The 12,008-nt window shown below is 37.2% G+C and overlaps 1 protein-coding gene across 3 annotated transcripts in view; it reads right to left on the bottom strand.

The window, feature by feature from the left end:
- The window catches only part of ACER3 (alkaline ceramidase 3), a 163,331-nt gene that overhangs the window by 98,258 nt on the left and 53,065 nt on the right, over positions 1 to 12,008 (bottom strand). The gene's annotated exons all lie outside the window — the stretch shown is intronic.

The raw sequence follows: 12,008 nt of genomic DNA, 5'->3' as shown, positions 1-12,008 counted from the left end.
TAGTAATGTTTTAATTTCTAGTTTCTGTTTCTAGTAAAACATAGAAGGCTTAATTAATGGATCTTAATTTGATCTTTGCTCCTGTCTTCACAAAAACAAAGTGCAAACATGAATAGCAAAAGAATAGTAAAAAACCCAGTAGAATTTATAAGTAAATAACATGGAGAAAGAAATGGCTAAACAGTATTTTATAAATTTGATTATCGGAAGAATAAAGTGGCACAATATTTTCCAAATTTCAAAAGAATGATTTTCAGCAGAGGTGCTAATATCAAGACAAATAATCAATTCACTGAGAGGGTAAAAGAAAACATTTTCAGTCAAGGATTAAAAAAATATACTTACAACATATCTTTTCTCTGGAATCAACTGGAGAATGTAATCAGTGCAAACAAGGAAACTGACCATGAGAAAGGATGACATGAGAGCTAAGAAACATGGGCTGCAATACAGGAGAGAGGTTCAAAGAAAAGGCTCAAGACTGCAAAAGGACCAGGGACCACACAGTCCATCCAAACTGCGGCAGGAGAACCAAGAACTGCAGGAAAGAAATTTCCAAGAAGAAAAGGATAGACAATTTGATAAATTAAAAAATTTTGGGGAAAAAATGCCAATGGGCATTTGACAGAAGTGTTGGAAAAATTGTACTATAACTCATTCAACCAGTCCTCTATAACTGTAAACATTCAGGTTATTTCCCATTCTCACTATTACAAGCAATATTGCAATGAATAACCATATATATTTACAAGTGCAGGTAATACTGCAATGAATAACCATACATATTTACAAGTGCAGGTATATCTGTAAAATAGATACACAAAAATGAGATTGCCCAGTCAAGAAATAAATCTATTGGCCCAAAAAGTAGTAAAAGAAAACATGGACGCGTTGTTCTTTCTTTTACAATGAATAAGGATGGGTATAATTTTACGTTCTTTTGTATTTCTTCTCCTATGAAAGGTATTTCATGCCCTTTGCCAGTTTTTCTATTGGTTTTTCCTTTTTCTATAAGAAGGAGCCCTTCTTGTAAAAGGGATATTAATATTAACCCTATGTATTTGCTGTGGACAAATTTTTGGTGCTTTTTTTTTTTTTTTGACAGAGTCTTCCTCTGTTGCCCAGGCTGGAGTGCAGTGGCGTGATCTCAGCTCACTGCAACCTCCACCTCCTGGGTTCAAGAGATTCTTGTGTCTCAGCCTCCCGAGTAGCTGGGAACACAGGTGCATGCCATCATGCCCAGCTAATTTTTGTATTTTTAGTAGTCTACACAGAAAGAAATGTTACCATAGAGTACACTATCTGGCTTAGCAGTGCATATTATTTACATAGCCATACTGATATTATGGATGTTACATCCTAACTACTTATTTAGTAAAAAATTATGCTCTGACTTCATTGAGAAACTATAGTGGGGAAAGCAGGGATGGTATAAAAAAGCAAAATCCCCAACCACCAAAACTAGAAGACAACAGACAGTATCTTTTTTTTTTTTTTATTATACTTTAGGTTTTAGGGTACATGTGCACAATGTGCAGGTTTGTTACATATGGAACAGACAGTATCTTAAATTTATAGATCCAGAAATAGGACTGTAAGCAAGTTATTCAGAAATCTGGAGCCAAATTAATAAAAAAAAAAAAAAAATAGCTGGCCAGGGGCAGTGGCTCACACTTGTAATCTTAGCACTTTGGGAGACCAAGGTGGGAGGATCGCTTGAGCCCAGGAGCTCTAGAGCAGCCTGGGCAACACAGACTCATCTCTATAAAAATAAATAAATAAATACATACATACATACATACATACATACATACATACATACATACATACATAAAATAAATGTTAACAAAGTTGTTGCCAGACTTCTGTTTCTACACAAGATGAAGAAACAAGAACCAGATTTATCCTCTTACCTGAAATAAGGAGAAGAGGGGAGAAGAGGGAAGGGGAGGGGAGACAAAATATACGAAACAACTATTTTCAAGACAATAGACATTAGGCAATGATTCCCAAGAAACCAAGAAACAAACGGAGGCCCCTATGATTGCCCCTAACTTATTGCCTGGAGTACTCAAGCCACAGCATAAGGAGGGAGTACCCAGGGGGAGCTTGGCAGGCTGCCTGATGAGAAACAAAGCGGGGAGTTCAGGAAGTCCAAGGTGACTAGATTTCACAGGAGACAGTATATGAGAGACAACTTCAGAGAGAAAGAACTCAGGAAATCTATAAAGGGCCCCCTAACTATTCAGCAGAAGACTGATCAGCAGATGTATATGAGCAAACTAGTCGAAGCCAGGAAAGAATCATGGTGAAAATATGAGAGGGAACAGTACCAGGTGTTCACACATAGCCAGTAGACACATAGCCAGAGACAGTGCCTATTACCACAAGCTGAAATAGTAAAATTTGTATCACAATGGGCACTGGATAAAGGAATCAAGAAGGCCTGGCCTCGGTAATAGGGAATAGCTAGTACTAGACTGAACCCTGTTCCAGACACACCTAACAAATCACAAAAGCAAAATCCAAAAGGATCAAACTGTTTCCAAGTAACTTCACTGAAAATCAGAACAAAATTCAAGACTATTTATAGTAATACAAAAATTATTCAGCACCTAACAAAGTTAAAAAAAGCATGTTGTCTGGTATTCAATCAAAGATTACCAGGCATACAAAAAAAGCAAGAAACATGATCCATGAGGGAAATAATCAACTGGAACCAACCCAGAACAGATGTTAGAATTAGCAGACAAGGACTAAAACAGATCATAAAAAAGGCTAGAAAATGAAAACTAATCTACAGTGACAGAAAGAAGATCAGTGGTTGCTGGGGGAGAAATGGTGGAAGAGTTCAATGCAAAAGGAGGGCTTACAAAGGAATAAAATAAAACTTGGAGGTGAAGGATATGTTACTATCTTGTTTTTGATGGTTTCACAGGTATAAGCCAATGTCAAAATTTAATTTGTACACTTTAAATAGGTGCAGTCTGTTTTGTATCTCAATTATACCTCAATCAAGCTGGTTGTTTTTTCTTTTTTTAATTTTGCTTCTGGGGAGTAGAATTGGACAGTGGGAAGCAAAGAAGGGTTGGGAAAGAGCATTGCCTTCTGGTTTTGCTAAAGTTGTTTAGCATTATCTAGATTTTTTTTTTTTTTTTGAGACGGAGTCTCGCTCTCTCACCCAGGCTGGAGTGCAGTGGCGCGATCTCGGCTCACTGCAAGCTCCGCCTCCCGGGTTCACGCCATTCTCCTGCCTCAGCCTCTCCGAGTAGCTGGGACTACAGGCGCCCGCCACCACGCCCGGCTAATTTTTTGTATTTTTAGTAGAGACGGGGTTTCACCGTGGTCTCGATCTCCTGACCTCGTGATCCACCCGCCTCGGCCTCCCAAAGTGCTAGGATTACAAGCGTGAGCCACCGCGCCCAGCCAGCATTATCTAGATTTTTAAATCTTTTTTTATATATTGCTTTGATAAAATAAAAATTAATACAGAAACCATTTAGGAGAGGGAGTAAGATCGTTGGGAACAGTTTCATAGATGTATTAAGATTTGAGCTACACTCTGAAAGGAAATTAAGGAACAAAAATATGCTGAGCCTATTAAGTACCAGGTACTGAACTTTATATTTTACATGTGCTATCTTACTTGCTTCTCACAACCAATCTTGTGAAGTATTATTGTCCCTATTAAAAATAAACAGTAAAAGCAGGTTAAGAAATTATACAATTTACAGTATACAATTCCAAGTTCTCACAATAAGCAAATGGTGGTGGCAAGATTTTATTGCAGGTCTATCTGTTCTTATAGCCAATGTTCCTCTCACTAGATGTACTAGCACAATGTTCACACAGAGGGTACTTATTAATGTTATTGACATTATATTATAATACATTATAATATTGACATTATATTATAATGTCATTATTATATTAATAAATTGACATTATATTATAATACATTAAATCATAATGTTTTAAAAATTATATCAAAGAGTATTTTATTCATAATATATTAAATGAATTTCAAACTGTACAAAGAATAAAGTAATTTTCCTAGGTGGAGTATGAAAACGTAAGGCGGGGAGCCAGATAGATTGAGAGTTATATATCCAAACAGCAGTTGTCAATAGTTTTAAGTAAACCTGTAGGAGATGTTGAATATTTTACCATTCAGGAGTGCCCTAAGATTCAAACTAATGAAAATCTTTACTGATGACTAAGATAAAGCAATGGAAGCATGCCCAAACATACAGATAATATTAAATTTAGCTGAAATGTCAATAGTATGGAAGTCAGTATTACATTCCAAATTACCTGCAGGCAGGGAGTGGAGGAGGGTCTTACAAACTATATGAAACTCATTTAAGGACAATGCACAAGTTTTACAAATTAGAATAAGGAAATGCAAACCACAAATACAGGCTTGTTAGAGAGAGTAAGGACAATCCTGACAGAAAGTTCCAAAGACAGAAAGATGACAGTAGGCTATTCTGGGAGGAAAATCTCAATATACTAGTATTCAGAGGTAGAAATGGAAAGAGCTAGATAGTGGTCCTCCTACTTTTCTCTGCTTTAATTCAGCTTCTCTTTGGGATGTTTATCTATTTGTGGCAGCCTAAACAAAACAGAAATACTAAAGCATTCAGAGTAGAGACTCATATAAAGGCATAATATACTAAATAAATAAAACACAACATATAAGAAATGGAACGACTGCTATCTTCAAATATCTGAAGGATTCCTGGGTCAGATTGACAATCTGAACACGTAACTGCAGTTTTGGTGTTACAGATATAATTTACAATAGCATCAAAACACATCACATATCTAGGAATAAATCTGACAAAGACGTATAAGACATAATACTAATAAAAATCCCAAATGGTTTTGGGTACAAATTGAAAAGCTGATTCTAAACTTTATATGAAATACAAAAGGCCAAGAAGAGCCAAGACAATCTTGAGTAACAACAAACCTGGAGTATTTACACTACTAGATATCAAGGCCGACTAACAAGGTTAAATAGAACAGGTAAGATTATAAGAACATAGTAACATTTACGGTCACCTGATTTATGACAAACATAAGCCTGCAGTGTATTAGGGAAAGGATGGTCTTTTCAATACAGGATACTGGATCAACTGCATATTTATATAGGAAAAAAATTAATCTGGATCCCAGGTTCACACTCCTTACCCAAAAATAAATTCCAGATGGGAGCTTCTCTGAACCCATTCTGGTTCAAGGGCTGCCCAACTCGATAAACAATTAAAAATTTGTTTTAATTAAAAACAAATTCCAGATGTACTATAGATCTAAATGTAAAAGGTAAAACAATAAAACTTTCAGAAGAAAATATGGGAGAACATCTTTATCACCTCGGAGAGGCAATGATTTTTTTAAGTAGGACATGAAAAGGATTAACCACAAAGGCAAAAAATTGATAAATCAGGTAAGACTGTAAAGTCAGGAAAAAAGAATAAAAGGTTACTTTTAAAAAGCTGATTTAAAGAATAATAGATATGTAATTGCTTTGTAAATAAGCAATGTAGCTCATATAGCTATACATGTTAGCTAATTTAATTTTACTAAGCAAAATAATGCACATAAAATGATCGTGGACTTAAAACTTTGGGTAAAAAAATGGTTTCAGCCCAGGCATTGTGGATCATGGCTATAATCCCAGCACTTTGGAAAGCCAAGGGGGGAGGATCGCTTGAGCCCAGGAGTTCGACACCAGCCTGGGCAACATAAGGAGAACCCATCTCTACAAAAAATTTTTAAAAATTATCCAGGCATAGTGGCACTTGCCCGTGGTCTTAGCTGCTCAGAAGGCTGAGGTGGGAGGATCGCTTGAGCCTGGGAGGCTAAGGCTGCAGTGAGCCATGATCACACCACTGCACTCCAGCCTGGGTGACAGAGCAAGATCCTGTCTGTAAAAATAAAAAAAATAAAAAAAAAAAGTTTAAGTCAGAGTTCAATCAGAAAAGATAAACCAGAGTAATTTGAATAGACAATTATTAACTTATAAGAGTACGGAGAGACAGGCTAGTCACAAGTAAAGAAAACTCTACAGAATAAAGGAATAGCAGATGTAAGGAGCAGCCACTACCCCTAAGGCTGAGATAGAGCATTAAAAAAGAGGTTTCCCCAAGGCTGAGATGCAGACCTTGCTGGAGAAGGCATGACCATGGTTCACTGAATAGCCGAGAAGTTGCTGTGGTGCTATGCCCACAGAGCTTGCTGAAATCTACTGTTCAGAACTTGTCATATATCTGCCCTCTAGGGTGCCAGCTAAAGCTAATCACATAGAGCGGGGAGGTAGGTGGGCAGGGGAAGCTACTAACCACTAGGTGCTGCTGACTGCCACGTTCTGCAATAGCCTGGCACCAGAAGCTGACCAAGCTTTAAGAGCTGGGCACTGGGGAAGTCTCAGCACTGTAGGAGCCAGAAGCTATTAAGCCACTTGGACTGCAAGAGCTGGCGCCAGAGAAGTTGCCAAGCCAGCACACCAGAACCAGGAAGGAAAATCTCTTCCTCTTGCAATGTCTCTCTAGCGCCCTCTATTGACAAAATTTAACATCCAGCCAGCTGTCAAAGGAAAATATTTGACAGCTTAGGTCCATTTTCACCAACCATGCAATGAATGTTGAACTCAGAGCTAAGAAGTAATAAATTGATAACTATCACAATTATAAAACTATGTTTTCATCAATCATGACTTGGCAAAACTATAGTTGGTGAGGTTTCCCTAACCAAGAAATTAAACGTCTAAGCAGGTTAAATAATGAATTTCCCCCTTTTTCCATATTTTCTACAATGTTGCTGTATTGTCTTTATAATTGAAAACTAAAGTATTAAAAAGATGAATGGTAGAAAATAAAATTACTTCTACTAAGAGTTTAATTGGATTTGAGGTTAACTGCTTCCAGAAAATTCAATTAAAAGTTTCTGTTCTGGAAATAAAAACGAGATATTCATTCATACACCACACAATACTGTACTAAAATATTTTGAAAACTTTTTTCTAGAGGGAAAGTCTTATTTTGATATAGATTTAGATTTTTGAAAACTATGATATTTTTATACCCCCAAACACATTCTCCTTATAATATAAATTACAGGCAAGACTGACAACGTTACAGTAATTTCACGATTTCTTAATAGGCAAATTTATCTTTCAGCAAGGTAAACAGAAACTCAAATATCAAAAATATGAGAAAGAAAGTTTGGGGAAAAGCACAATGTGCAAAAGGGTACAATTTAAGAGAATTCTGAATGAAGATACTGTAGGAAGGTGTTTTCTCATAGGACAGTAGGTGGAGCCAGTGTGCTCCACAATCTAAACGGTTTTCCAACATTTGGCTGAATACATAAAACCCTGAGGTGACTGGATAAACAATTTAGAGCTCGGTTGTATTTACAACTGCAAAACCATCACCCAGAGCTAAAGATAAATAAATGGAAGCATTAAAATCTAGTGAAGCTGAAAAATGATCTATATGGCTTCATTGCCACTGTGAAAAGCCCTCCTGCACAGTTAGCAAATTAGCTTGATGAAAGCTGTAACTGGTTTGAGCCCGAAAGCAACCCAGCACTTTTCCCCAATGCAAGTTCATTTTGCCAAATATTTTACTGATTCTGCAGATGTTCAAATAATGTTAAACATTCCCAGAGCTTCAGAGACTTCAGAGCTGGATGTAGATAGGGAGATCATCTAAATTCATCTTCACAATTTAGAGTAGGCATCACTGTGTTTCTATCTACTACCACCTTCTAGCTGTGTGAACCTAGGCAACTTATTTATGCTTAAGCCTTAGTTTCCTAACCTGCAAAATGGGTAAAAACAATTATATTTAAATTATTTAAATAATCGAATATGATAAAAATAATAAATATGACCAAATAACACATATAAAGATTATTTGATATGAGAAAGATCCATTGAATATTATATAGGAACTTCCACAATCTTGGTGTGTTAAGAATTAATATCTATATAGTGAACCTGCACATGTACTCTTGAATTTAAAATAAAAGTTGAAAAAAAAACCCCACATAACTACTTATGATATAAATAAAAAGTAAAAAACAAACAAAAACAGGTGCAACCTGGGAATTGTGTTGGTACTTGCACCAGCTCAAGAACAGTTATCACAAGGGAGAAGGTTTGCCTTCTAATCCAGGCCAGTAACAAAGAAAGTTATAGGGTACTCTGGTTCACGCTAAGCTTAAAGAAAAAAATAATAATAATAATCATCATATAAATGCATATTACAGTACAAGGGACTCCTTCCAGTAGCTTTAAATTAAGATAGATATCAGAAGAAAAAAAAAACAGGAAACCAAGTGTGTCTTACTTTAAAAAATGCTAAACACAAATGTAATTCAATTTGACAAACATTTATTAAGTATTTTCTACAGGCAAGGCACTAAATTGGGAGCTAGAAGAAAAATTAACAAGTGAATAACTTTGGTACCTATCCTGAAAAGTATATATAAATGTAGCCGGAAAGACAGACAGGTAAACAACTAGCAAAAGAGAGTGATAGGAACAAAGAGTACAAAAAAACCAATATACTTAGGGGGAGGGAGAGAATCCAAGATGGGCTTCAGTAATTAGATAACACTTAAGCTATGCTTTGAAAGATAAAAAGATATGCAGGAATGCGGGATTTTTTATTACTACAAGAGTCATTCTATTTTCTTTTTGTTGTTGTTGTTTTTTTTGAGACAGGGTCTCACTCTGTTGCACAGAGTGAGTTCAGTGGCACAATCATGGCTCACTGCAGCCTTGACCTCTTGGGCTCAAGTGATCCTCCCACCTCAGCCTCCTGTGTAGCTGGACTACAGGCATATGCCACCACTCCTGGCTAATTAAAAAAAATTTTTTTTCTGTAGAGACAAGGTCTCATTATGTTGCTCATGCTGGTCTTGAACTACTGGACTCAAGCAATCCTCCCACCTTGGCCTCCCAAAGTGCTTAGATTACAGGAATGAGCCACTGTGCCTGGCCAATTATATGTATTTTGTTTTTTTTTGTACCGACAAGGTCTTCTTATGTTGCTCAGGCTGGTCTCGAACCCCTAAGCTGAAATGATCCTCCCACCTCGGCCCCCCGAAGTGCTGGGATTATAGGCATGAGCCACCGTGGCTGCCCTAAGTCATTCTGTTTTCTTTGGGATATATATAATAGTTTAGAAAAATATTTAATTTATGAAAATTAGTTTTTTCACATTATTTTTAAAAATATGCATTACACATTCACTTTATTGCATGTCAAGTATTACTAAAAATATTTTTAAACCACCAATATTGCAGAGAAATATTTCCTGGGTAAGGGGGAAATTGTGCAGATGGCTTCTGGAAGACCTCCGGTCTAGGTAGGTTTATGGTGAAACATTTCATCTAGAAGTCTGGGCCTTTTGTCTTCAGTTTGCTGGAACCCACATTCACTAAGCAGAGCTTGTAATGATCATTGGGACCCAGTAAAAATGGAAATGTTCATGTTAAATTCAAGAGGAAGTACATTGTAGGTTTGGGAAGAAAGGCCAAGTACACAGTGGTAAAGAGCTAAGAGAAGAACTTGGGAGCTCCATATCAGATATGGCTTAGGTAAACTCTTGCCTAACAAGATGGAAGTTACAGAGGAGGGGAATGACTCTGTACAAACAGCATTTACAGGTCTAAAATGCTGCTTTGGAGAAGAATCAAAGATGAGCACACTGAGAAAGATTTAAAACAGGTAAGCATGATGAAGTCATGAGCCAGAGAAGAACAAGGTAAGTAACAGGGTCTTGAAATCCCTAGAGAAATAGTTGGTGAAATGAACATTTTTGATTTATTCAAAGGTCAAAAAGGGAAAGTTTCCAAACTATGTTCAGGAATGAAGAGGCATTATTGAAATGACATAATCTGAAAATGGTTATTTTGATAATCCCTTCTTCCTCTCCACTTTTACTGAATCAAATCCTACCTACATTTGGTGAATTTTTGTTAATCATCCTACACAAAATGACCACTCTTGTTACAGCACTTACTGTTTTAACCTCTCACCTGGCACTTAGCACAGATTGCCTTGCATACACAGATCTCTTTTCACTAAATCTGACCAACTGATATTTATGACTTATCTCCTCAGTTACATTTCTTGAGGGCAGCGGCCTTATATTCATTCAATAGCAAATACCCACTGATCATCTACTACAAAAGGCTCTATAAAGGAATACAAAAGAAAACCAGACAGACTGCCCTCATGCAAATTAAACTAGTTCCAACTTTTCAAGAGTACAGATATTTAAAACCTAATAGATATTATTTCAGATGTGGTTCAGTTATGATGTAATAAAGTTATTCTTTACCCCAAAATTAATTTAACAGATTCATCCTTCACCCCAAACTAATTCCAATATAATTTTTCATTCACTTTTCATTTACTTAGAATTAAAATGCATCAGTCAAAAATCATGAATGTATAAGACCTTTAAAATGCATTTTAAATTTAGACTAAATTAACCTTAATTACTAAAAATACAGATGACTTATTACTGTTAAAATCTCACAAAAGATACCTTCTATATTTGATATGGTTAGGTTTTGTGTCCCCACCCAAATCTCACTTGAATTGTAATCCCCAGGTGTTGAGGGACCTGGTGGGAGGTGACTGGATTATGTGGGTGGTTCCCCATGCTGTTCTTGAGACAGTGAGTGAATTCTCACAAGATCTGATGGTTTTATAAATGGTAGTTTTTCCTGCGCTTGCACACACTCTCCTGCTGCCATGTGAAAAGGTCCAAGTTTGCTTCCCCTTTGCCTTCTTCCATGACTAAGTTTCCTGAGGTCTCCCCAGCCATGTGGAACTGTGAGTTAATGAAACCTCTTTTCTTCATAAATTACCCAGTCTCAGGTATTTCTTTATAGAGGTGTGAAAATGGACTAATACTGTTACAGGTAGTTAGGCAACAGTGAGGCAGGGGAGGGCTCTCCCCCCACCCACTAGAAATGTCAGGTGATAGTTCAGCAATTATTGCATTGCCTCTCTAAGCAGTAGGGGTGCCAGGGAGAGGTTGTTTCCGGATGGTCCACACCTGTTAACACCGAGACAAACATGGTGAAGTATGATCTCAGTGGGGCTGGGTACGCTCCACCAGAAAAGGGAAGAAAGCCTCAGATGCGCCTGTGTATAACTCCCTGAACACACTGCACATGCTCAATTCCAAAGGGCAAGGAAAGCACTGGGCATGAGAAAGCCCACCCTAAGGGAAGAATCATGGGAAAGAGGCGAGCCCATAAAGTCCTAGGATCAAGGTAAAAGGGCCTTTTTTTTTTTCTGTCTTCTGATTTTTTTTTAAAACTTATTTATTTTTCTTTTTTTTAAAATTATACTTTAAGTCCTAGGGTACATGTGCACAACGTGCAGTTTTGTTACATATGTATACATATGCCATGTTGGTGTGCTGCACCCATTAACTCATCATTTACATTAGGTATATCTCCTAATGTTATCCCTCCCCCCTCCCCCCACCCCACAACAGGACCTCGTGTGTGATGTTCCCCACCCTGTGTCCAAGTGTTCTCATTGTTCAATTCCCACCTATGAGTGAGAACATGCGGTGTTTGGTTTTTTGTCCTTGCGATAGTTTGCTGAGAATGATGGTTTCCACCTTCATCCATGTCCCTACAAAGGACATGAACTCATCCTTTTTTATGGCTGCATACCATGGTGTATATGTGCCACATTTTCTTAATCCAGTCTATCATTGATGGACATTTGGGTTGGTTCCAAGTCTTTGCTGTTGTGAATAGTGCCACAATAAACATACATGTGTGCATGTGTCTTTATAGCAGCATGATTTATAATCCTTTGGGTATATACCCAGCAATGGGATGGCTGGGTCAAATGGTATTTCTAGTTCTAGATCCTTGAGGAATCGCCCCACTGTCTTCCACATGGTTGAACTAGTTTACAGTCCCACCAACAGTGTAAAAGTGTTCCTATTTCTCCACAT

This window comes from Hylobates moloch, unplaced genomic scaffold, assembly GCF_009828535.3.
Source record: "Hylobates moloch isolate HMO894 unplaced genomic scaffold, HMol_V3 SCAFFOLD_11, whole genome shotgun sequence".
NCBI classification, from domain to species: domain Eukaryota; kingdom Metazoa; phylum Chordata; class Mammalia; order Primates; family Hylobatidae; genus Hylobates; species Hylobates moloch.
The sequence above is the reverse complement of the archived record's forward strand: the minus strand, read 5'-3'. Positions and strand labels throughout refer to the sequence as shown.